Here is a 27,684-nt window from a genome sequence, read left to right as displayed (position 1 = left end):
TCATTTATCTTCATGTGCCAAGCTCCTGACTCAGTGCCTGGTCTATAGGAGATTATCAACGAGGTGTATTGCACTTAAATCAACAGAAAAAAAAAAAAGGGACGTGGGGTTGTATTGTGTTCCATCTCACAAAACTCCTTTTCAGGGTTCAGTCCTCATCCCAGCACACAAAGAATGTCCTCTTCTCTGGCTTCACCTGCTACTGCTCCCCAAGGCCCATGTTATGCTGCGGCTACACAAGTTCATACAGATAAATCACTTTGTTTCAAACTGCATGTTATCTATATGGTGTTTCTGCTAACAGAATCTATGTCCCTGTCCATTCCTTTATGTAGCTAACTCCTATTTTTCCATCAGTTTCATCTCAAATGTGGATTCCTTCAGGAAGACTTCCTTATTGCACCCCTAGTCTGACTAAAAAGTAGTGTTATGCTAGAGCTGCTTCATACAGGCTGTGCCAGCCAATTGTGCGTGTTTCTTTCCAGGTCTATGTTCAGTGGTGTCAGGCTGACAGACTGAAATCATCCATGGTAGAAGTATTTGCACCATAGGAATAATTAACTGCTACAAATTGGGGTTAGGAGGTTAGGTTTTTTCCTCCATAGAACTAATTGTTAAGCATTTACCAGCACATGATGCTTAAAATTCCTTTTCTCTATTATCTTAACATCCTATAAATCATCTTGCCATAAATATTATCCCACTGTCCTAAAATGATTTATTTACTTCTCTTTCTAAACCTTAAGTTTCTTATAGATGTTGTATCCTCAGCTTCCATCACATATACTAAGCACTCAAAAATGTCTATTAAATAAATCATAAGAATATGATTGGTTCTATTTTATTGATGATATGGAATTTTTTAGCTCTGAGTTATATCCTAATTCTGATTAAGCTTATTATAGAGCCTCACGAAAAAGAGAACAAGTGGTTTCGTCCATTTTCCTACAGGTAAGAGTTACAGCTATGAGAGTAAATGAGTTATTTTCAGAAAAATCATATATTGAGAATAGCAAAAATCCAAGGATTGAACATTAGAAAACATCCAGATCAGGAGGCACTGGTGGGGTGAAGAAAAATAGAGATGGGGAAAGCAGAAATCAGGGAACAGAGAAGGCAATAAAAAGTATATTCAGAGACATCAGTATGACACATCTGGTGGGAGAGAAAAGATTCAGGAAGATGGGGTTAGTCAATTATTAAATACTACCAGCTGTAACTGACAACCCTCAACGAGGAATAACTTAACCAATTTTGAGCACCAATACTGAAGACAGACCAGGATCCCATGATCACAAACAGGTTTTAAGATTATACACAGTGGTTTTCATTATTTTATTAAATAGAAATGAAGGACTTAAGAACTGTTCATGAGAAACAATTTTATTCTTAAATAAGTAGCACAGATACTGGTGGGATTATAAAATAAGTACATGCATATACACACATATACATTCACATATTCACACATATACACACATACATACTTTGCTTCATTGGGAAAATCATTTATCTTCTCATGATATTTTAGTGATAGAAAGAAATTTAACATTGATATTTATTTTTAAATGTCATAAAATTTCAAAGTAATAAACTAATTTAACTTTCAAATGATTTTTCTTCATTTTTAACTGTGGTAAAGTACACATAACAAATTTACCCTCTTATAATTTTTAAGTGTACAGATTAGTAGCATTAAGTGTATTTATATTGTTGAGCAACAAATCTTTAGAACTTTTTGATCTTGCACAACTGAAATCCTTACCCATTAAATAACAATTGCCCATTTCCCCTCACCCAGCAACCACTATTCTACTTTGTTTCTATGAGTTTCACTTCTCTTGGTCCCTCATATAAATGGAATCAGACAGTATTTTTTTGTGACTATCTATTTCACTTAGCATACTGTCCTCAAGGTTTAGGCATGTTGTAGCATGTATCAAAATTTCCTTCCCTTTTAAGGCTGAAGAATATTCCATGTTATGTCTATATACTACATTTTGTTTATCTGTTCATCCATCGATGGATTCTTGGGTTGTTTACACTTTTTGGCTATTGTGAATAATGCTGCTATGAACATGGGTATGCTCAAATGGAAATTTTAAATTATTTTTCTTAGTAGTTATAAGTGATAATTATAAGTCGGCAAAACCAGAAACCAATAAATCAAACATTATGCTCTTGGCAATAGACTAATAAAAGTTTCTATATAAAGTAAAAACAGTTTAAGAGTCTTTACCAAGTTCAGTATGATATACTGTGTACTTGCCAGAAATATAATTAGAAGAAACTTTTAGAAAATGAAAATAATATGCGTTGGTTTTACATACATTATATTTGTAGAGACTCTAAATTTCACTAAATTAGTTGAATAATTAAAAGCTAAAAGCTAAAAGCAGATATAAAGCCATTGCTTTAAAATTACTCAGTGTAACACAAGGAGATATTTCCTATTGATCACTATAACTAAATTGCCTCAAAATAAATGACCTGAAAATACCCTGAGAAGCATTCTGTAGGGTTTTTGGACAATAGAAGCTGAAGAATTTTTTTTTTAACTGTATATATTGAATAATAGAAATGATTTAAACATATGGTTAGTTCTGCAGCTTATAAGTTCTATAACTTAGCAGATGGTTAATACTAGGTTTGAAAAACTGAAATGACATTTCTCAACAGCTTAAGATATCATGTGATCTTATTTACCTGTTCAATGACTGCTGTGTCTTTCTAGAATGTAAAGTGCATACATCATGGCTATAAGAGGCAAGACTATGGAAATACTTACTAAATATAAGAAAAGGGAGTGAAACAACCATAATGATTTACCACAAGAATAATAAACACTGGTTACCAGAAGGTCTTTAAATAAAAGTATAGTAATGCACCAGTCTAATTACCTTACAGATCCTATTAACTCTTGTCCCTCCTGCCCTGTGTGTGTATAAGTCTTCCTCTAAGGCAAGGAGACTCAACACTAATGTTCATTACTCTGGTTCTCCCAACCCCACATGTATGATAAAGTTCTATGCCTCTAAAAACAATGAAATATCTAAGAAGACAAACACCCTGCCCTAAGCCCGGCTCATGTGCTTACTAGAAAATTATCTGGCTAGATTTTGATATGGCCACAGAGAAAAAAATATTTTAAAATCTTAACCACCCATAGTCTGCATATTTTAATTTTTTAAGCATAGAGTCTTAAGTGTAGATTTTTTTTCTTACAAGGAATAGACAAGAGGTGCACAAAAATCAATTGCATTGTTCAGAGAAATGAATTATAGTTATAAAAAGGATTACTCCCTGATATAAATTAGCAAAGAAATTCAATTTGATAGAGAAAAAAAATCAAGGTTATTAAATATGTAAGTCTATTCTCCCTATCTGTAGTAGTTATGTTCTATAAAATTGTTATGAACTCTGAACTATTGCTCTTAGGAAAAAGACGAGGCTTCTATGAGCCTCTGCCACAAAATTTTCTTCAACCAAAATGCCCCTTGCTTTATATAGGTTCGTTTGCCAATGTCTCATCAGTATTGAAAACCTGTTCTTCTACATAACTCTTTTCCCGTATACCACTTTGCAGGTAGCTTTTAAATTCTTCTGCAGCATCCTCTTCTGCAAGTTCAACGTTTTCCCATCCTATCGTCTTTTGAAATGTGGGAGCCAGCCAGCATTAGGCAAGAATGGCTAAACATTTTCCTGACCATTAGTAATGGGACTCTAAATGTCTTTGGCTTTCAGCCTCACAACAATACTATCTACTACATTTTTTTTTAAGATTTTATTTATTTATTTGACAGACAGAGATCACAAGTAGGCAGAGAGGCAGGCAGAGAGACGGGAGGAAGCAGGCTCCCTGCTGAGCAGAGAGCCCGATGCAGGGCTCGACCCCAGGACCCTGGGATCATGACCTGAGTGGAAGGCAGAGGCTTTAACCCACTGAGCCACCCAGGCGCCCCTCCACTACATTTTTTAACTCAGTTGTCATCTCGTGAATCCACAAATACAGCCACTTTGCATGGTTTCTTCACATTCCATAGATGTTACTTTAGCACTTTCTGGAGCAGCCTAGCATCAGATTGGATAATTTCTTCTTCCTTTTTCTGACTATAAACTGTTGTCGATCCATTAATATTGAACTCCTGCCTAAACACAGGTTATCTAACACCCAGATTATCTCCATAAGGCACACCACTGTCTACTTGCATGAGACAGTCTTCGGCACTACATCTGGGGACCATTTTAAACAATGAAATCATCACCAAAAAGTGTAAAATACAAAACTAAAACAAAACATCCTGTTTGACAGGCTACAGGAAGGATACCTATTTACAGGGAGAATGGGAAAAAGAAGGAAGACCATCCTCATTTTCAACACCTGCTGGAATGTGTAAGTCAGGTGGGCCACTCAGATTTCCTGCAGCTCTGCACATGTCTGGGGATGATGGTGAAAGTCCTGGAGTATTCATTTTGGGGCTACAAGTAAAGCTTAACGTGTAGGTGAATTCAAAAATATGGAATTAACAAATAACAAGAAATCAACTGCATCTCATAAAGAAAAATTGTAAGCCTGCCTTTGGGAGCAGGGCTGACAGAATTACATCAATGTGGCAGAAAATCCTAAAGCAAAATTGAGCACTTAAAGAGATGAGAGTATCTAGATGTGGTCCTAAGATACTATTCACTTACCACAAGGATCTGCCTTCTTTAGCATTTTTTTTTCATTGTGATTACCTATAAGTTAATTAATTTAACATCAATTGAAAAATCAAAGTCAGTCACAGTGTCCTGATATATGGACAGAACAGCGGCACAAAACTAATGTTCATTCCAATTCTAGTTCTCTTGCAGTAAATTCACCTGAAAATAGAGTGATAAACACTAGTACAGTTTGGCAAAAGCTCTTGGAAATGAACAACACCACCCAAGAAACAGAAGAGAAGCAGAAAAAGAAAAATGTATGTATTTGCCATTTGTCAGAGCTGAGAATCTAAGAGAAAGGGGAAAGGAGAGCTAACGTTTATCAAATCCTGTCTTATCTGTCAGGGATTCCAGTATTCCCATTTTACAAAGGAAGAAAGTTAAAGTCAGGGAATAGCATGCTCAAGCACACAGCTCAAAACCACGATTGGAACCTGTAGTTACATGAGTCCAACACACGGGGAAATTTTTTCCAAACAATAGCTTAAGACTGATCTAATTTAAGAGACAAATTAGCTTCTGTTCAGGAGTATGTAGAAGGATATAGGATTATAAGGAGGAGTTGGGAAATGGACTTATTCGCTGGCCCCACCCTTATTCCATCCTTCCTCTACCTTTATTTTTTGTGAGCCCTGACTCCCTGATTCGTGGAAGCTACATTATCAGGACGCTTGCCCTCTGCCTGCCACTTGGGTTTAGCCTATGGGAGGTACCAGCAGAAGAGGCAAAGGCGATCCTCCTAAGTATTAAGTTGGCTAAATTGTTCATAGTTCAAAGAGGTGGGCACAGTGAGCGGTCTCCAGCTGAATCAATAAACGGGAACAAAGATACCTTGCAACATTGTTCTTAGGGTTAAATATTAAAATACTATATATAAAATGGACTGTGGAATTCATCAAAACTAAGTAATTGCATAGTAATTGTTTTATTTTTATTTAAAAATTAGGACAAAAATTAAAAACTTTAGAATAGGAAAAGCTAAATGACATAAGATTAACAACAAATTGCAGAATTGTGAGTGAACTGGAAACTTCTCCTGTCTACTTTTTTTTCACTATACGAAGTTAGTAGAGTCTCATCAAAAATGACAGTTCAGTCAGTCCTGTGAAGTCTTCCCACCCCAGGTTCTGCCAGACCCCAGGCCGAGGTCACTTTAGTCTAGCTACAGACCCCAGGTTAAGTGTGAGTCTGAGGAACTTGAGCTCTGTGGCCTTTAATCTCCCTGACAGGAGGAGAAGCTCTTCTTGCTCTTTTCTCTCCCCATGTATCTATAATCCAGAAACTCAAAGAAATAATTTTTAAAGTCTAGAGGGGCTTTTTCTGTATTTTTTTTTCTTTTTAAACAGCAGTGTCATGGTAAAACTGATGTCAAATAAACTGTACATACTTGGGTGTACAATTTGCTAGGTTTTGACATATGTATAAACCCATGAAACCATCAACACAATCAAGATAATGAGTATATACACACAAAAGTTTCCTTGTACAAAAAAAAAAAAGCTTCCTTATACACTTTTATCCTTCCCTCCTACCCACCCCCATCCTTCCCTACACTGTCTCCATGCAAACACTGATCTGCTGCTTTTTGTTACTAAAAATTAACTTGCGTTTCCTAGAATTTTATATAAATGAAATCATCCAGTATGATTTTGGGGGGGTCTGCATTTCTCATTCAGTACAATTTTTTGAGATTCATCCATGTGGTTGTGTATTTCATTAGTGCATTACTTTTTATTGCTGGTTGGTGTTCGATTGCATGGACTTAACACGATTGTCTGTTCATTATATTTCATATTAGGTTCGCATTTGTGTTGTGACCATTTTGGGGCATGAGCATTCATATACAAGTTTTGTATGGACATTGTTGGGAAACAATGATCTATAGATATTTTTGCTGTTCTGCCTGGTCAGGGTTTTCTGAGCAAAGTACACTAGCTTTTGGGTTTGGAGATAACTAAGTAGCAAGCCTAAAGATAGAGACAACCAGAGAGATAGGAAGTTTTATCTCTCCCTTAGACCATTGTTCATTTCTGTTTCAAAGGGTAATGTACCTAGAGGCTTTCTTTCCCCTTCCCGGAGAGAATTTGCTTACATTTCTATACACTCCAGAAAAAAGCTTGCTCTCTCTCCAGAGGAGAAAAGGGGTATATTTGCCCACTGTTCTGTATAAAATCTGAGATTCATAACTTCCAAGTTCCTCTCCTGTGGTGCAAATCCCTGTCCATGCACAGAAACTTTAAGTCTTCATTGTGTTAGTTCATGAAATATTGGGGTATGGAGAAACGGCACTGAGATGCTCTGTGAGTAAATCATTGTTTTGTCTTTTGACTCAGCAACTTTGTATTTCCCATCAGCATAAATAAATATCAATATAAAAATTTAATTGGCATGTGCATTTATTTCTCTTGGATAAACACCTGGAAGTGGAAGAGCTCTACCACATGGTACATACGTATTAAATTTTTAAAGAAATGGCCCAAGTGTCTTACCAAATGAATATAACATGTTACATTCTCACCAGCAAGCAGTGTATCAGACTTCTCGTTTCTTCTCATCTTCTCCAACACTTGATACTGTCAATCTCTTACTTCACTCACTCTAGTAGATGGGTAGTAGCATCTTGTTGTGATTTGCATTTCCGTAATGGTTAATGATATGAAGTATCTTTTCATGTGCTTACTCGTCATCTGTAAATCTTTTTGATGATATGTCTGTTCAAGTGCTTAGCGCTTTTCCAAAATTTAATTGGGTGGTTTGCCTTCTTATTTTTGTACATACTCTAAGATACAAGTCCCTTGTTAGATGTGTATTTTGCAAATATTTTCTCATTAAGGGGTTTGTTCATAACAGAGTCTTTTGGAAAGTTAAACAAAAAATTAATTTGGAGTCCAATTTATTGGCTTTTCTTTTATAGTTTGAGTCTTGGCCCTGTTTAAAAAATCTTTGCCAAACTCAAGATCACGATTTTCTACTCTATCTTCTTCTAGAAGTTTTACAGAATTACATTTTAAATTTAGGTATATGATTAATGGTGAGCTAATTTTTATGTACGTGCAACGTATTTATGTCTAACATATGGATCTCCAAGTTCTTTTTTTTTTACTATTTTGCAAATGCATATCCAATTATTCCAGCACCATTTATTGAAAAGACTACTTTTCCTGCATTGCATCTTTGTTAAACATAAGTTATCTATACATGTGGGATCTGTTTCTTAACTCTATTCTCTTTCATTAACCTAGTTGTCCATCTTTATATCCCAATGCTACATTATCTTGATAATAGTAACTTTACAATAAGTCTCCAAACTAGTTAGTGTTAGCTCATTAACGTGTGTTTGTGTGTGTGTGTGTGTGTGTGTGTGTGTGTGTGTGTATAACTTGTTTTGCTTATTCTGGATCTTGGAAAACATAGGAATTTTAGAATTAGCTTGTATTATTTATTTTAAAAGAAGACATTATATTTTGACTGGGACTACATTGGAACTATACTCCAATTTGTGGAGAATTGACATCTTAACAATATTAAGTCTTCTGACCCATCAACACATTGTGTCTCTACAATGTTTAAGTCTTATGCTTTCTCTCAATAGTGTTTTCAATTTTCAGTATATAGACCTACACAAATTTTATTAGCTTTATCTCTAACTAATTTGTATTCTGGTGCTATTATATTGTCTTCCAATTTTAATTCAAAATACAAAATACAAAACTGATATTTGTATATCAATCACATATCCTGCAATCAAATACTCTACCCCTGAGCTATACCCCCTCAATCACATATCCTGTAACCTAGATAAACATACTCCTTTTTGATTGGTTACATTTTTATAACTTTTTAATTACTTCTTTATAGATTTCATAGCTCACTGATGCCTTTTCTTTTTTTCCTATTTCCTCCTCATTTTCATTTTGGGTAGTTTCTAGGGTGAAGTCTTCAAATCATTCATCTCATCTTCCTCAATGTCTAAACTGTGTATATTTATCTCAATGTATTAATCACACTGTGTATTTTTCATCTCAGACACTGTAGTTTTCATCTCTGGATATTCAATTTGGGTCTTTTTGATATCTTCATGTTTCTACTTAAACTTTTGAAGATAAGGTATACAGTTATAATTGGCCACTGTGCTTGTCTGTTAATTCTAATACCTGTGTTACTTCTGAGTCAGTTGCTATTGTTTAATTTTCCTCATTATGAGTTGTATTTTCTTGCTTCTTTGCTTGCCTGCTAATTTTTAATTGGATAACATAGATGGTGAATTTTACCTTGTTGGATGCAGGATATTTTTGTAATCATATAAATATTCTTGAGCTTTTTTTTTGGAGGGGGGAGATGCAGTTAAGTTGTTGGGCAACAGTTTGATTCTTGCAGGTCTTGCTTTTTTGAGATTTGTAAGGCAGGGCCAGAGTCATATTTAGTTTAAAATCAGTTCCTCTACTGAGTCAAGACTATTCTGGGTACTCTATCCACTCTATCCACTACCCATTCTGGGTACTCTATCCACTCTATCTCTGTGAATTGTGAAATCTAGTCTGGTTTGTAGGTCTATTCCTAGTCCTGTAGTGAGCATTTGTACTATTCCCTCTAATGGCTGGTTCTTCCACAGCTATGACACTTTTCTTGCATGTATATACTTATCATTATGCCACTGAATACTCAAGGGTACACAGATGATCTCTGGAGCTATCTGTACACATCTCAGAGATTTGGCATTCTCTCCTACAAACTCAAATTTTCTTGCTGTCCTTCAATCAATCAGCAGCCTGCCAGCCTCTGTTTTTTTTTTTTTGTTTGTTTGTTTTGTTTTTTTTTTTTCCTTCTCTGTGAGTCCCAGTCTGGAAATCATTGTAAGACAATAGCCTAAAACAATTGCAGAACACCTCGTTTTTTTCTCCCATATCTCAGGTATCATTGTACTTTTTGCCTGATGTCCTGTATCTTGAAAAAAATCTTTGTTTCACATATTGTATCCAGTGTTTTGTTGTTATGGTTTCTTATAAGAAGGTCAGTCTGGTCCTTTTCCCTTGTCATAAACCAAAAGTCCTCTCAGTTCTGATTTTTTGCTGGGGAAATTAAGTAACATTGCCAGGAAGCCCCTTCCTTTGATTTTATGAGAATTTTCAGCAGTTTTAGACTTATGTCTTCATAGATTTAAACCTAAAAGAAAAGATTCAACTCCTTTCCTAGTGACTGAAATAAAGATAGCTTGAGTAGCTACTATCCCCAGTAGATTGAACTTAAATTGAACTTGGCATCAGTCAGGTAACTATCTTGAGGCAATCACTGTGACTTAGGGGTTGCTGTATTCTGCTTGGGACAGCCTGCATCCCTGTCAACCCTGGGTTCAGGGTGCACATAATAGCACCTCACCACATGGGTTGACAGGCAGGTAGAAATTCCTCCCCAGGAGATAATCAGATAATTGCAAGAAGGGCAGATGGATGGCTATGTGGAGAAAAGCAAAATACAACAACAACAAAAATGGTGTCTACTATATGGTTCTTACACTTATTATGAGAAGGTAAATAGAGGAAGCTTACTTTAGTCATTTGAATAAAAACTTCTAGGTCTTTGTTTCATTTTTTGTTTTGCTTTTGAGTCATTTTGTTAACAGTTATAGCTTCATAATAATTCAACTGACCTAAATTAATTCTCTGGTTCAACATTATAAATGCTCTCTGTTCAAGACCATAAATTAAGTAAACTTTTATTAATAAAATATTCTTAGTGCAGGGGCGCCTGGGTGGCTCAGTTGTTAAGTGTCTGTGTTTGGCTCAGGTAATGATCTCAGGGTCCTGGGATAGAGCCCTGCATTGGGTTTCCTGCTCAGCGAGAAGCCTGCTTCTCCCTCTCCCACTCCCCTGCTTGAGTTCCCTCTCTCGTTGTGTCTCCCTCTGTCAAATACATAGGTGAAATCTTAAAAAAAAAAAAAATCCTAATTAGGTGAAAACTTTTTTTTTTTTTTAAGATTATTTATTTATTTGTCAGACAGAAATCACAAGTAGGCAGAGAGGCAGACAGAGAGAGAGGAGGAAGCAGGCTCCCTGCCAAGCAGAGAGCCCGATGCGGGACTCGATCCCAGGACCCTGGGATCATGACCTGAGCCAAAGGCAGAGGCTCAACCCCCTGAGCCACCCAGGTACCCCAGGTGAAATCTTTAAAAAAAATATTCTTAGTGCTGTGAAAATAATACTGAAAACAATGAGTCCTTGCCTTTATGTTTAGTCTATACTATATGTTTGCATCATTAAAAAATTACTTAACTTTTCAAGATTTCTGTTTTCAATTCCATAAAATAAAAACTCATGATTTGCTTTGTATTAAAGACCAAAAATACTCAAACATATAGCCATTGCTAGTAAGGATTTTGAACATTTATCTTCTCTTAAATTAAAGTCACCTATCTTTTGTTGACTAATGGATTTCACACTGCTTCTTGTGATTAAAGCAAATAAGGTAAAAATGCATATACCCCATCCCTAATTTGTTCTAAGGAACATATGAGTAGGTAGATGTATTCTATGGAAAATAACATTATCATCCAAGTATAAAGTATATATTACTTATTTTTCAATGATCTTTTCTACATTTTCTAGAGTTGCTTTAAAAGCATGATCACCATTAAAATACAGCTTAAAAAGTGTTATTCAATACATTTTTTCTTTTTTTACCATGAATGAGTAACAAGTAATCAAGCAGCTTATATTAGAATCATTTCCATCTTCCAACTCCAGCTGTTTAAAGTGGCATAAAATTCATTTGGAAACTTTCAGAAGTATAGGACTAAGTGTTCTCTAAATCAAAATTTTGTGACATAAATAAAGGTGTCTCTGCCTGGCCTTCCAAACAAAGCAATACCCACCTACTGGGAAGTGCTAGCTGGGAGTTACCACACCGGATGCACTTAATTTACACCTGGCCTGCTTCGCCTCACAAACCACCCCTGATTGCAGGCAGGTATAGTTACATAAAGTTTGAATGACTTTTTTTTTTTTTTTTTGATGCATCAGTGCATCATTTCACATATGCTTAAGCTTTGTTTGTCCTCTATTATTTTCCTAAAATGTTAGTTCTTTGAAGAAAATGATATGGTAGCTCATCAAGTTAAATTGAATAATCCTTTTCATACTGATGACTACATCAATGCAATCTAAATGATTTTATTATTTCTCATTTTAATTGGATAGTGTTGATTTGCCTCTACTTAAATTTTAAAACTACCTAAAACTCTTTTCAAAGTTTTATAAAAGAGTTCTTAATTATAGGACTATTACCGACTCAGTTTACAAAGACAATGAGTCAGAATGATGATTGGTAAAACAATTACTGCTATTTTCTGGTTTCTCTTAGCTAGCTACATGATGTGATTTTATTTTTCAAGATATTGTTGCAAACTTTCCTTATTTACTTTATCTGACCACAGTGTCAGTTGAGCTGAGTAGTTGCAATTCAGGGACTAACAGATAACCTTAAAAAGAGTGTGTTTATTTGTTATACAAACTTACCACTTGGCACATTTTAAATAACCAGTCATTAAAATATTAATGGGTTATTATTTAGTAAATTCACTTAAAATTAAAAATTAAGCACTCAAGAGTTGACATTAGAGATCCCAAACTTCCTTCACAATAGATTAAATCTATAGTTTGTTAAAAAGCAATCATAGATATGACCAGGAATTCCAATTATGGCCACGGTGAAAACACAAAGATCAGATTTACACTGACACTTGAAATAGTTAAAAAACAGATCTCAGCCAAAGAAGGACAGTGATGCCTAAGAGTCAGGAAACAAATAAGGCAAGCCCTACTACTGCTCCAAACCATTGCCTTGAGAACATTTCTAGACCGTGATCATAGAAGGGGAACACAGGCAGAGTCTAGAAGAGTCTGTAATTGAAGAGATGGAACTGAGAGTCTTTGGAGACCAAGGAAGCTAGAGTTCTAAGGACAGAGAACCAGAGATGAGAGAGCTATAAAACAAACAAAGAAACAAGAGTTCTGAAGGGAAGGCTTCCCTCTAGTACTCAAAAACTAAAAAAGAAAAGTGATACAATCATTATTTCTTTATGCATAAAAAAGTCATTTGACAATACTCAACCACCATTCATCATAAAAAAAAAAAAAACCCCCAAAAAACTAACATAGAAGGGGGGGGGGGGGTTCCTTACCATTGACAAAGGGCATCTACAAATAATCTTATAAGTAGCATCATGCTTACAGGTGAAAGACTAAATGCTTCCTCTCTAATATAAAAAACAAGACAAGGAAGTCTGCTCTCTCAGGAAAAAGAAAGACACAGTATCCATATTTGAAAACAAAAATAAGTAAAGCTGTCTTCATACAGAGATGCCATTGTTATGTACGTAAAAATTCCATAGAGTCTATCAAAAAACAAAACAAACAAATAAAACAAAACAAAAAGAATTAATAGGTGAGTTTATCAAGGTTGGAAGATAAAAAATAAACATAAAGTACCATGCTGTATGTCTATATACTAGCAAGGAACAAACAAAAATTGAAAGTGGAAGGGATACAAGAAAGACAACTGTTATGTTCCTCAGAAAATGTATGAGCTTCAAAATAATAAGCATTACTGTTTTTATAGTTCATAATAAAAGAGATGCATATTGGAAAAAACTCTGAAATTAGAAATCAATACCATAGCATCAAATGTGAAATAATTAGGGATAAATCTAATAAATAGTATGTAAAGTTTATACCCTGAAAACTAAAACACACGGCTTTGGGAGCTCAGAGAAGACGAAAGTAAATGAAATGATACAGCATGTTGGTGGATCATCAGACCCACTATTGTTAAGACCTCAGTTTTCTACAAATTGACAAGTAGATTTGACGCCATACCAATTAAAATCTCTGCAAGCTTTGTTTTAGAACTTGACAACCTAAATTTACAATCACCTAGAAATACAAAGGACTTAAAATGAACAAAACCAACCTTGATAAAGAAAAACAAAGTTGGAGGACCAACACTAATTTCAAGGCTTAGTTTAAAGCTATAATAATCAAGACAATCAAATAATTAAGATTTGGTATACATATAGAGAAATAGATGAATAGAACAGAATAGAGAATGCAGCAATAGACTCACATATATATGGACACCTGATTTTGGACAAATATTCAGAGTCAATCATTAGAGAAAATATAGTGATTTCCACAAATGGTGTTGAGCAAGTGGATATCCATATGCAAAAAATAAACAAACAAACAAACTTTGAGCCATAACTTGCACCATATACAGAAGTTAGCTTAAAATGGACCATACTCCTAATACATTAAACCATAAACCTCTAGAATAAAACATAAAAGAATACTCTTGTGACTTTAGGCAAAGATTAGATTAGATACAACATCGAAAGCATGACCCATTAAAAGAAACTTGATATATTGGACTTTCTAAAATTAAAATCTCCTGCTCTTTGAAAGACACTGGGAATAAGAATGTAAAAACAGAGTATGTGCTATCATGAGTGCTGTGAAGTGTGTAAGCCTGACGATTTACAGACCTATACCCCTGGGGCAAATAATACATTATATGTTAATAAAAATTTTTTTAAAAAAAAGAATGTAAAAACAAATCACGGGGGCACCTGGGTGGTTCCGTCAGTGAAACAACTGACTCTTGGTTTTAGCTCTAATCATCATCTCAGGGTCATGAGATCAAGCCCCACCTCGGCTTCTGAGACCAGTGTGGAGTCTGGTGGAGATTCTCTCTGTCCCCCTCCCTCTGTCCCTTCCCTGGCTCATGTGTGTGCTCTCTCTCTTAAACAAATAACTAAATAAATAAATTAAATCTTTTAAAAAGTAAAAAATAAAAACAAATCACAGACAAAAGAATATATTTAAAAATTACATATCTGATGGAAAAAAACCTGCAGCTATAATATACAAGACCTCTCAAAATTCAATAATAAGAAAATACCACATCAATAATCAGTAAGAAAGTACCACATCAAGGGTGCCAAGTACACTGCTGGTGAAAATGTACAATAATACAACCATTTGGGAAAATAGTTTGGCAATTTATTAAGAAGGTAAAAATATATCTATCTCACGATCCAGTTAGTCTACTAATAAGTATTTTCTGAGGACAAATGAAAGCATATGTCCATACAAAGGCATGTCTATAAATGCTCATAGTGGCTTTTTTTTTTCTTTTCCTTTTTATCCCCCCTGCAATAGTCTGAAACTGGTTACCACCGTAGGATCCAACAATTAAATGGATAAACAAACTGTGGTGTATCTGTTCAATGGGATACTTAGAGCAATAACAAAGAATTAACAATTGATACACCTACACTGTGGGTGAATTTCAAAATAACTATACTGAGTAAAAGAACCTAGACAAAAAAAACAGTACACAGTTCCTTTTAATGTCCAATTAAGGAATGTCCAATTGCTTTTAAACAAAATCTAGAAAACAGAAACTAACCTCAGTGACAAAAAGAAGAATAGTGGTTGTCTGTAAATAGAGAGGAAGGTGCAGGGCTGCAAAGAAGCAAAAAGAAAATTTGGGGGATGATATATATGTTTACTGGTTATATATACATCAAAAATATCAAATTACACAGTTATGATACGTGCTTTTTATGTTATGTCAGTTTTACATTAATAAACTGTTTTTAAAATTAAATAAAACAAACAAATGAAAAAACAGGTAGAGATAGGAAATTACCAGGTCCAGGTAACATGCTGGAGTTAGCTGAGCCAAAGCTAGATCTACCCAGCACTTTTTACTCAAGTGTGTGAACAAACTTAATCTTTGGGCAGGTTGTTTTAGATTGGACTTCTTGTCAATAGAAAAAAAAAAAAACTTAATTGATGTAAAATGTCCTTTTTTCTTATGTTCTGGGGTGAATCATCAATAGTTGAAAATTATACCAATTACATTGAAAATTGACATAACCAATGCCACTTGGTATCCCAAAGCCTTGCCTTTGTATCTTTTTCATTGCTAGCAACCACAGGGACTCATTTCCCCTGCATCCCTGAGCTGGCAGTATCTACTTGTGATGAATCATTACCACTTTTGTCCTAACCAGGTTTGATTAGGGTTGACAGATTTAGCAAATAAAAATACAAATATTGCATGGAATGTACTTATGCTAAAATATTATTCATTCTTTATCTGAAATTCAAAATAACTGAGCACTCTATTATTTATCTGGGATCTGTGGGTGAGATAAATAATCCCAGATGTGTATCTTTGACAGTCTATATTCTGCAACCATTTTAGTTACCACACAAATCATTTTAGGTAGTTCAAGAGGAAGGAGACTGAATAAAGAGAATTCTATACCCACAAATATGTTGACAGGTGGAAGACTAAAGGTCAGGAACAGCCCCTTCTGTATCTCAACTGTTCCACTAGATTTCAGGAAAACTAGTACTCAGGTTTGCAACTGCAGGCAACAAATTGCATTGGTCATGGCTACCTAAAGGCAACTAATGGATTAGGAGAAAATATTTGCAAACCACCTATCTGATAAGGAGTTAATATCCAAAACATACAAGGAATTTATTCAACTGAGTAGCCAAAAAATAAATATACAAGTTTAAAAAATGGGCAGAGGACACAAATAGAAATTTTTCCAAAGAAGACATACAAATTGCCAACAGATGCATGTTCGTCACTTATCATCAGGGAAATGAAAATCAAAACCGGAATTAGCTATCACCTCATACCCGTTAAACTGTTTACTCTCAAAAAAAAAAAAAAAAAAAAAAAAAAGACAGGAGATAGCAAGTACTGGAAAGGATGTCAAGAAAAGGGAAGCTTCATGCAATATTGGTGGGAATGTAAACCAGAAGATCCCCTATGGAAAACGGTATGGCGTTTCCTCAAGGGGTTAAAAATAGAACTACTACTATATGAACCAACTTCTCACTTCTGGGTATATATCCAAGGGATGTAAAACCAGAATCTTGAAGAGATACCTGCACTCCCATGTTCACTGCAGCATTCATTATTCACAATAGTCAAGGTATGGAAACAACTTAAGTGTCCATCGATGGGTGAATGGGTAAAGAAAATGTGGTGTGTGTGTGACACATATACATAATGGAATGTCATTCACTTTTTTTTAGTTTGATTTTTTAATTTTTGATTATAGTTGACACACAATGTTACAGGTTTACAACTTAGTGATTTGACAAGTTTATATATTATACTATGTTCACCATAAGAGAATCATTCACTCTTAAGAAGGAAGGAAATCCTGTCCTCTGCTGCGACATGGATGAAACTGGAGGCCATTACGCTAAGTGAAATAAATCAAATAGAGAAAGAAATAGGCTGTCTGAACTCACTTACAGGTAGAATCTACAGAAAAGTTGAACTAATAGGAGCAGAGTAGAAAAGTGGTTGCCAGGGGTTGGCAGGTGAGGCAAATAGGGAGAAGTTGGTAAAAAGGTACAAAATTTCAGTTGCAATAAGAATAAGGTCTCAGGAGCTAATATTTAACTTGGCGACTATAGTTTATGATACTGTATTATACAATTGAAATTTCCTGTAAGAGTAGAAGATATGTGTTTTCACCAAGAAAAAAGGGGAAAATAGATGATGGATGTATTAATTACCTCAATGGGAGGGGGATATTCTTTTCACAATATATACATACATCAGATCATGCTGTACACTTTAAATACATTACAATTTTGTCAATTATACGTCAATAAAGCTAAGGGGGAGCAAAGCACATGCTGAGTACATCATTTTATATGAATTCCAAAAACAAGCAGAGCAGATCTAAGGTGCTAGAAGTCAGAAGAGGGGTTACCTCTGAGGTTAGAGGATCAGAATTGATTTACACTTGATAGGAAACAGTGTTCTTTGGTGCTGAAAATATTCTGTGTCTTTATCAGGATGTTGGTTACATAGATGCACAGATAAATATTCACCAAGTTGTGAACTTAATATTATGGCATATTTTATAGGATACATGTTATATCTTAATAGAAAGGTTTTTCAAAACTCATGTTTGCTGAAGCCCACATTCGTATTCACCACCACTGGAGGAAGAACAATATTCCCTTCTTTCCTTACCACTTTCAAATTTCATGAAGTACTTCTTACTTGTGAAAATTTGAATCATACCCAGCAACACATTCTGGGAAATTCAGTTCCTAGAATTCTGACCCCACAGAACAGGGGATGGTGTAAAAGGTAATAGAAATAAATGCTGAGTACTCCTCACAGTGTTTTTGTCTTGTGGAAAGTTAAAAAGCAAAGAATAAAAAGTGTTCTAGAATATGGTACTACAGATGATATTTTTTAAATATTCCTTTTGGAATATCCTAGGATCCATAATTCAGATTGAAGAGAGGTAGATGTGTGTGTGTGTGTGTGTGTGTGTGTGTGTGTATTTTAATCAGGATAACAATGTGAAGGAAACATTATAACACATGGTTAGCTAGGGAATAGGATACTAAAATTATGAGTTCCTATACAGTTGCATGATTAAAATTTAAATATTCTTAGACTATGGGAACAACAATTCTAATTATACTTTAACTGAACAAAACACTAGTGTTGATTCTCTAACAAGATTTTTATTGAAATGATAGAAAACAAAATGAAATAAAAATAACACATTTCAACAACTTTCTTAACATGACCCATGATATAAAATATATATAACAGATTTATTTTTTTATTTTTCTTGTTTTGTTTGCTTTGCTCAGAAATGTGAATCTACCATGTTTAGTTTCAAGCCTATCAATATAGTTTTATGACCATTTTAATTAGCATGTTTTACTAGAGTGAAATATTTTACATATTATAAAGTGTATTGCCTTTAATGATATACTTTCAGGTTTTTCTTTAATTTAAAAAAAATCTGTGATTATATATGCCACAAACCAATAGTTCAACGTTCTATCACACCATATTACAATTATAAACTATATTCTATCACATAGAATCATAAGTGTTACAAGCCTTACAAAGTACAGTGAGAGTATTTTTTAAAGAGCTGTTGCTACTCCCCTGCTAATTTTCATCTTTCCTAGACCACCCCTACCATTGCAATTTGTCATGTGTTCTCTGTCATCCTCCTGTTATGGCCTAGACAACATTATCTGACAATCAAAGGCCATCTAGCTCTTTTTCATTCAGAAGCCTCCTCTTATAGTCTTAACTTGGTACAAATTTGGCATGTCTCCTTATGAAGAAGGATGTAGGATTACTCATATAATAAAGACACTGTAATTCACCCCACCTGTCATTTCATCTTTCCCCACCTCGCCTGAGTGTGGGCACACGTTCATGCGAATGCTGCGTTTTTACAGATCTCAGCATGGTCCTGAAGAGAAGAACACAGTCTCTCTAATCTAAACCAAAGCATCCTCTCCACCTTCCTCAAATAGCATATTTTGTGATTTCAAGTTCTCTGGTCATTTCCTTCTGATTTACAGTATACCACTGTGCTGTATGTGTCATCCAATAAACTCTTCATGAGAACATTTGCAGCAAGATTATAGGGGGGAAGAAAAGGCAAAATGAAAACTGCGTTTACCAACGTCAAGGTCCTCTCTCTATCTTCTTAAAAACACAAACAAGAAAGTGGGCACGACCTACACATCACTAGCACCTTATTATAATACTGCAGTCATCTGATATTTTCTATACATCACTAAGGACTTTTTTCTGAGTTCAATGAGAGCATTTTCAAACACCTTCTAGAATGCAGCACTGCATGTCTCAGAGCCACTACAATAATATCTGTAACTTTTCTAAACTTTTCTCTCCCTTCTTGGGCCATGTGATACTTGGCATTCTTTCCCTAATTCTGTTTCTTTAGCAATCTCTAAATTACTTTTGCAAAATATTCCTAATTCTACCCCTCTTCTCTGACACAGTTCTCTTAAAACATTCAACACATGTTCCTTGAATGTTTTAGTATGTGCAGGTCATACCCACTTTCTTATTTGTGTGTTCTTTTTCTCCTTTTCTCGCTTACCTGACCATATTCTTTCTTTTGTGGGAAGGATGGAAGAGGGAAGAAATCTAGGGTTAATTAATTCTGGCCTATTAAGTCTTTCTTTGACCCTGGACTAACCACTGTACCTATCTGGGCCTCAACTTCCTCACCTGTAAGTAAGAAAGGTAATTGGGTTGTCCTGTGATGTTATTGTTAGTTCTAGAAATTCTATAATTGCAAGAATCAGTAACTATATCCATACCATATGTCTATACCTATACCTATTTCCCTATTGCATTCTATTTCTTAGACTAAACTAAAATCAAACTTTTTTCCTCCCAGTTTCCAGTTGTAAATTATATATTATATTGCTTATTTTGCTTATTTTTCTTTTACTTATACTTTTCAAATCTGTTTTCTATTTGTCTGAACTCCAGAGAAATCATATTGTAAAATTTGTAAACAGCCCTGCTTTGTAAATCTCAAACCTGGGACTTCATTAAGCTACTCAGTTTGTGAGCACATATGCATACATACATATATACACATGCATATTTTGATATATATACACACTTTGGTGTCTCTGGAATCATAGTTGTCTATGTTCAAAGCCTAACTATATACTTCCCTCTCTGAACCATGGTTTCATCAAATGTGAAAATAGTGTTCCTACCATAGAGCTCTGTTCTGAGGAATAAATCAAATAATGATGTACAGTGTTCAACGGAGTCCGAGTACGTAGTAGCTCTTAAACTGTTCCCTTTGCCCTCCTACTCATTATTTAAATACTATTTCAAATGGAACATGTAACCAAGCTCCTGTGGCAAGCTGACTTCCTTTGTCTTCCACACTAGGCACTAGAACTGTGACTCTGGTGGAAAGATGGCATCCTTCAAATCCCTGGATCTATTTTTAATAACACTTGGAAGAGTTCTTTATTTGAAGATTTTCTGACAATGATAAAAGGATTTGTGGCAATGAGTAATCTACTCTCTGTAAAGAAAACTACACAAAGTTTATTATTTGGTGGGTACGTCAGTTCCAGCTCACTTCCTATTCAGTGAGGAACTGGTACATCACGTAGTCAGTGTAATTGAGGGGATAATACTTGTTTTGGCTCTGCATGGAACCTCTTCTTGATTTTGTCTCATGCAGATTCCCCCTTCTTTGCTGAGACAGGACTCCCTCGTCTTCTCACCATGAAGTTGATAAGCCTATCTCCTTATTTTTATTTTTTGTCTTCTCTTCTGTTATAACGGAAGACATGCCTGCTAGCCCACCATTTCCCCCCTGCATCATCAATCCCTTCTCTGCCTTGTTAATCCATCTTCTATTGACATGTTCTAGGATGTACTCTTCTTAAGATAGAAATCTCCTGTCTCCGTCCTAAATCCTCCTATAGTTAATATTCCATCTCTGATCCTTTTCACAGCAAAATGTCTCAAAAATCTGTTCTCATGGTCCTCATGTTTTCACTTCCCATTCATTCTTCAATCACGTTGCCTTTTTTCACTTTTGAAACAAAACTGTTCTCTGTATGGCAACCAATAAACTATCACCTGGTCAAATCCATGCTTAATTCATTGGTCTTCTCTGCCTTGGCTTCTGACCAGCATTCACAGTGCACTCACTTTTTTTTAAAATTATTTCTTCTTTCACTTCCATGATAATCACACAATCTTGGTTTTCCTTTTATTCTATCTTCTATGTCCTTTGCAGGATCATCCTCCTCTCCAGCTTCTAAATATTGGAGAACCTTAAGACTTAATCTGTTTTTAATGTCTCCATCTGCAATCTCTTCCAGTTCCATGGATAGAATTGCTATTTCTGAAATGACTTCCAAAATCTCATCTCTAGCACCCAAGCTCTGCTCTAATATATCCTGCATCTATACCTAGATATCCAATAGGCATCTCATACTTCACATACTCTAAATCAATCTCTTAATATAACCCTTTCGTTCTTCTAATCTGCCCCATCTCATTAAGTGGCACCATCATCGTTCTTGTTATACAAGTTAAATACATCTTACCCTTGACTCCTCTATCTTCTCCCTCCCCACTCAAATTTAATCTACTTGAGTTCTACACGTTACCTATACCTATTAAGCCATCGTCATCCTTTCATATTACTGGAGGAGAGAACCTGGAGTAAAAAGGGATTAAGTCATGTGCTGATATGTTTATATGGCAAAAAGTTCCCCATTCTTCAGCCTGGCTTTTCAAGAAGGAATTTTAATGAATAATAGAATGATAAGAAGTATGACATTTATTCCATTAGAAGAAGGACTGAAATGAGGAAAAATGGGAATATAAATCTATGGAGTATAGGGAGCAAATATATATGACATTCCTTTTTTGGAAGATCCCTAAGGCTCAACCAAGAGGAAAGCATAAAGATAGTATTTTAAAAATTAAAAATAAATCCATTTTAATATGTTAATCCAAAATGACTCCAAAATGCATCAATTTAGTCTTTCTATTTTGAATATGTTAAATCAGCAACTTTTTTTTGAAGGAATCTTTGTATTTTTAATATGCTGTGGTAATAAATGAGATTTAAAATATCCTTTGAAAGAAAGTATGAAGTTAGAACTTTGTGTGAAGTTAGAACTTTGAATAATTCTCATTTATTCCTCTTGTACCCTTATATCTCCAACTCTCACATAGCCTAAGAAATAGTCATTTGGGACATCACTCTGTTATTCCCTCATGCTCTAGAGTATACATTACTGGCACATAAACACAATGTATATTGACTCAGTTTTTATTGTGGAATGTAGCAAATATCTCTCACCATTTTTCTTAGTCTTGCAGTTCTCCTAGGGTCACTTCCCTCTGGGGAACAAGGAGCTTCTATTTTGTTGTTGTTGTTCATTTATTTTGCTTATTCCTATGCCCCCTTTATGGAGCCTGGCATGAACAAGTGATGCGATGTAATGAAGGAAAGACACACCCTCAGGATCCTCTGCTCATGTGTATACATTTTGAACCTGAGTGGCCGAGAAGGCTGATTCTGCCTTCTGGAGAAGACAGAGACTGTACTGTGATCTTTCCAAATATCTTAAGATAACTAAAATTTTACTTGGTGTTCTCCCATCACCATCTTTATTTTCTAGCTTCTAACAACCAATAATTTTTCTCCTATCCTCCACCTCCCAAGAGGACTTTATTTTCCTGTTATTTTTCAAAATAAATCTGTCAATCAGAACTCTAATGCATGTTCTCACTATAAGTTCACTGAAAACATTTGCGTACTTTACTCTCAAGATTTTCTTTGAGATCCCTCTCACCTGCTGTCATTGAGTCCGACTATATTTTCCTATTATATTTCTCTCTTATTTTACAGTTTCACTTCTGCTATTTTTCTCACTGCTAATTACAGTTTCACTGTATTTACTGTGTATCAACTGCTATTGCAGTTTCACTTTCTGCTATATTTTTACCTCTATCACAGCATCTCCTAACCATAACTTTTCTGACTTTCACTTTTTTGTGTAATATTCTTTATTCTTGGCTTATCCAGAAGAATCACTAAAATCATTTCAAAGTCCTAACTTCTTGTTTTTCCTCATGTATTCTCCAAAGTCTGATCCATTTCTTTCCCAACGCAATCTGAAGCTCACAGCAAATTCATTATTAACAAGGATTTTAATTATCTCAAACATGCCTCTTGTGTTCAATCCAACTGAGTCTCTAATCAATGTTCCCTGGTTGAACAACTCTTCTCAGATCCCCTATGGCAAATCTTCACTGGGATTCTTCTTTGAAAGCATAACCAGCAGCCTTCACATCCTTTTAGAGACGGAACAACTTCTTTCAAACCTACTCTTAAGCTCCTCCCTAAACTAGTTCTTATTAAAACAAAAACAAACAAAAAAAAAGTAGCTAACCCAACAGGATGAATTTGCTTTCCTTTTCCTTTCCCTTCATTTCCCTTTTCCACGCTAAATCAGCTTCTCACCATTGCTTCTCTTTTACAGAATCCACATTTGCAGGTAGCCTGGATACTGAGAGTGAGCTTGGCTGGAATACCACTGGGCTCATCACAACTGAACTCTGTCTGGAGGGCACCTACCGTGGCTCTCCTTCTCCACAAGGACCACAGTAGTATGAGCACATACTGAACTGTTAGTTTCCCCTGACTCCTCCAACACCTGTTAAGGGTACTGTACACTTTGGTTCTGATGTTTTCTTTAAATTAAATGTGCTTTGCTTTCCTCACTCTTTGTTCTTCCTCTACCCCTCATCCCAGGGGAAGTCATGCTCCCTCATCAGAAATACAAGACTCTTACACAGAACCCACAAACTAAATCCAGTAAGAACTCTATTTGAACTACATTTGCTCTAGGACTTGTAATTAACTTCTAACCTGGGAATTACAGAGGTCTGCTGTGATCTAGTCTGGCAAGGCATCACAATCAAAGAAATATAGTCAAACAAAAGTAAATAGAAATTATTTCAAATTTGTACTTATCTCTTAAGAAAGCCCAAAAGGCACAGTGAAATACCTTTAAAATCCTTTCTAGCTATCATTGCCACATTCTCAGTACTCTCCACATAGATGGAAATTCTCACAAAATCTCAATCCACATGGCTCATCTCTCTTTCCATATTTTCTCTTTTATGTTAATGGCTAAAAATCACTTTTTTAGTTCGTCACTACAGCTCTCTTTTTCTACATACTACTTCCAAATTTTCCTTCCTACATACATGTGCCATCACTTCGTCCACACTATGCTTTCCCCAGAAGCCCAAGCTCTCCATTTCTGAACATCCCACCATACAGAAAAAAAAAGTGCAGTCAATCCACTTCTCTGGCCAGACTCAGAACATCACCCAAACTCTATACCAAAAAGGAGAGCCCATGAACTGACCCATCAGCCAGGAACTGACTCCTCTCTCCTTTGAAAGGGGCACAAGAGTGAGAAAACACGAATATGGTAAATATATTATGATATTTCTTTTCTAAAAGTGGAAATCCATATTAGTTGACAATCTCTTGCACAAAAAAAGAGCTAGGAAAGATATTTTCTGGCTGTACTCGACCTTCACGATGTGTTTAATGCGACCTCTCTATATAAAAGTGTAGAATCCTATCTTAGAAAACTTCTGGAATGTGGGAGTGACAGGAACACTGGTTTAAGAGTTGGAAAACCTGGAATTAAACTCTTCACTATCACAGGCTGGATGACCTTAAATAAGCCACTTGCTTACTTTGTTTAGGTTCCCCAGAAGCAGATCTAAGACAAATATTTAAGTACAATTAGTTGACTTGAAAGATGACTCCAAAAAACGTGAGTGTTGACAAGGGAAATGAGATAGAAAAAGGAAAGCAGTCAGCAACAGCAAACGAAGACTGTTGCTCTTAATAACACATATGAAAGAAACTCAGAATAATTAATTTTTTAAAATAAAATCTGTAATTAAGTACTTGGACAGTTGGTGGAGGAGAAGGTCCTTTACCTGTTAATTTTTGACTGACATTTTAATCTAGTACATTAAATCAAAGAATTCATTTATTTTAGAAAATAAGATCACTGGATGATACCCTTGATTTTTAAAATTAATAAAAGTCATCCTTAGAGGAGACTTTTCAAAGCTTTCTGAGTTGCTCTAAAAGTCTTACCAGTATTTTCTCCCCATGAACAGCAACTAACCTTACTTTATGTTCAGTAAGCATACATTCATTTTTGTTAAAATCCAGTTTCTGCTAAGCTGTATTAATTTTTGTGGGAATTTATAGGGAGGAAATGATGGGATAGCCTTAGGACCGTGAGGCCACATAATGAAATGCAAGAGCCAGTCTAGTAGAAAGAAAAAGTCTACTAGGAAAGAAAAGGCAGTGGACTGAGGCTATAAAGAAGAAAGGAAGTTTAATGGCACAGAGAGTGCATTTTTTTTTGTAGCAAGAAGTTATTTTTATATGAGAAAGAACAGATCCAACCTAGTAGGTTCTAATGGTAATGTTCGTGAGTGAGATATCCTCGGGGAAGACAGAGTTCTCAGAAGAATGAGAATGCCAACTGACTGTCTGATTTGGTTATCAATTACATCTTTGGAAATACTATTTTCAAACAGAGACAGTTTCCATTTTAATAAATTTGTTATCATGGTTAATTGTGATTATTTTAACTAAAAATGTATTTCTTATTATAAATAAATATCCATAGTAACTTTTAGGATACTGCTGTAAAAACTGTTTGCACATTCCTGAGGCTATTCACCAATAACTAGGAACTATCTATTATCTCTCCTCATCCAGTGCCAGCAACATAGGAATGAATAGAAAATCTTAGCTGCGTCTGAGAAATCTAGTTAGAACTGCCTCAAACCTCAAAGCAATAAGAGAAAATAATGCACAATGTCATACTTGGTAAAAAGACATGGTGAGATCATTCACAACCTTTTACAAAGGACAAACATGAAAAGCAAAAATTCATTAGTGACAACAAATACCTGTCCCAAAGCGTAGTGCTTGACGAACTAGGACTTATGACTACACCAACATTCAAGATTAATGTTCTCTTTTGTTCACATAGAGAACCATAGACATGATTAAAGGTCTGCTTCTCCATCACATCCTCTCTTATGCTCTTCCCACAAACAAAGAAATGTTTTCTTTCTCATCAGCCTTGGAAATATTGATACCATATTTTTATCCCCACACTCAGGAAAAATTTATATAATATAATAAAGCAGATTGACATTATGTATCTTACCACCTGTAGCAAAAAAAGCTGGCGCTCTCTCTTTCTCTCTCTCTCTCTATATATATGTATGCATATGTGTGTGTGTGTTGTGTGTATATAGTTTATATCTTCAATAAATTTCATTCTTAACTTCTTGAGTAGTCATGCTTTTCTTTTACCAACATGTAAGTAGTTCCATGTAGTATCTTAAACTGGTGTTCCAGAGGAAATAATATTTTTGGCAATAACTCAGGGACAGGAGGGTTTTTTCCCATCAAAATGCACAAATGCAAAAAGTCTTGTTTTCTTTGTACTTTTATACTTAGATGATATTTCAAATATTATTTTTCACAGTATTTTAAACTAAATGTTCATCTCAGAGTATTTAGTGATGGGTGCAATCCTTCCCTAAAACAAAGAAATATGCAAAAAAAAAAAAAAAGAAAGAAAGAAAAAGAAAAGAAAATGTTTAAGAAGAGAAAAAAATATGATTACCGGGACAAGAATTATTTTTGATTAGAAGTTTATGACTAGAATCAGGATTCTAAACTCCTGATCTCGAGGTGCCTGGGTGGTACAGTTCATCAAGCAACCAACTCTTGGTTTTGGCTCAGGTCGTAATCTCAAGGTCAGGAGACTGAGCCTTGCATAAGGCTGGGCATTAGCACAGAGTCTGCTTCCAGTTTTTCACTCCCTCTCCCTATGCCCCTGCCTACCATGGTTGCACTCTTTCTCTCTCAAATAAATAAAGAAATCTTAAAAAAAAAAAAATAAAAACTCCTGGTCTTATAGTTTGTAGTAACATGATTTCTGTGAAATTTAAATAGGTAGAAATTCGATTTAAGTTTTGTTAAGATGGAAAACTAGATCAAATACTTTGTCAAAAAATGGATGTTCAAACAAAACAAAACAAAAATGGATGTTCAATTCAATTTGAAATTTTTAGACTGACTACCAGTTAAATTATAGAAATAAAAACACTTTTGTTCTGGGACGCCTGGGTGGCTCAGTTGGTTAAGCCACTGCCTTCGGCTCAGGTCTTGATCCCAGGATCCTGGGATCGAGTCCCACGTCGGGCTCCTTGCTCAGTGGGGAGCCTGCTTCTCTCTCTGCCTCTGCCTGAAGCTCTGCTTGCTTGTACTCTCTCTCTCTCTCTCTCTCTCTGACAAATAAATAAATAAAATCTTTAAAAAAACAAAAAACAAAAAAAAAACAAAACACTTTTGTTCTATTCAAAGGATAATACAAAATAATTTAAAACATGCTTTCTATATCTATGGTGTTTGGAGAACTATTATTTTATGCATTTAATCTATTATGCTAACTTAACAATTTGATT

At 35.1% G+C, this 27,684-nt stretch overlaps 1 pseudogene; it reads right to left on the bottom strand.

Annotated features, from left to right (window-relative positions):
* The window catches only part of LOC116868032, a 63,404-nt pseudogene extending 41,862 nt beyond the window's left edge, over nt 1-21,542 (bottom strand).
* Nucleotides 21,543-27,684: the final 6,142 nt, after the last annotated feature.

The sequence above is a fragment of the Lontra canadensis genome, unplaced genomic scaffold (genome assembly GCF_010015895.1).
Source record: "Lontra canadensis isolate GAN:19392208 unplaced genomic scaffold, GSC_riverotter_1.0 scaffold14, whole genome shotgun sequence".
NCBI classification, from domain to species: Eukaryota; Metazoa; Chordata; class Mammalia; order Carnivora; family Mustelidae; genus Lontra; species Lontra canadensis.
The sequence above is the reverse complement of the archived record's forward strand: the minus strand, read 5'-3'. Positions and strand labels throughout refer to the sequence as shown.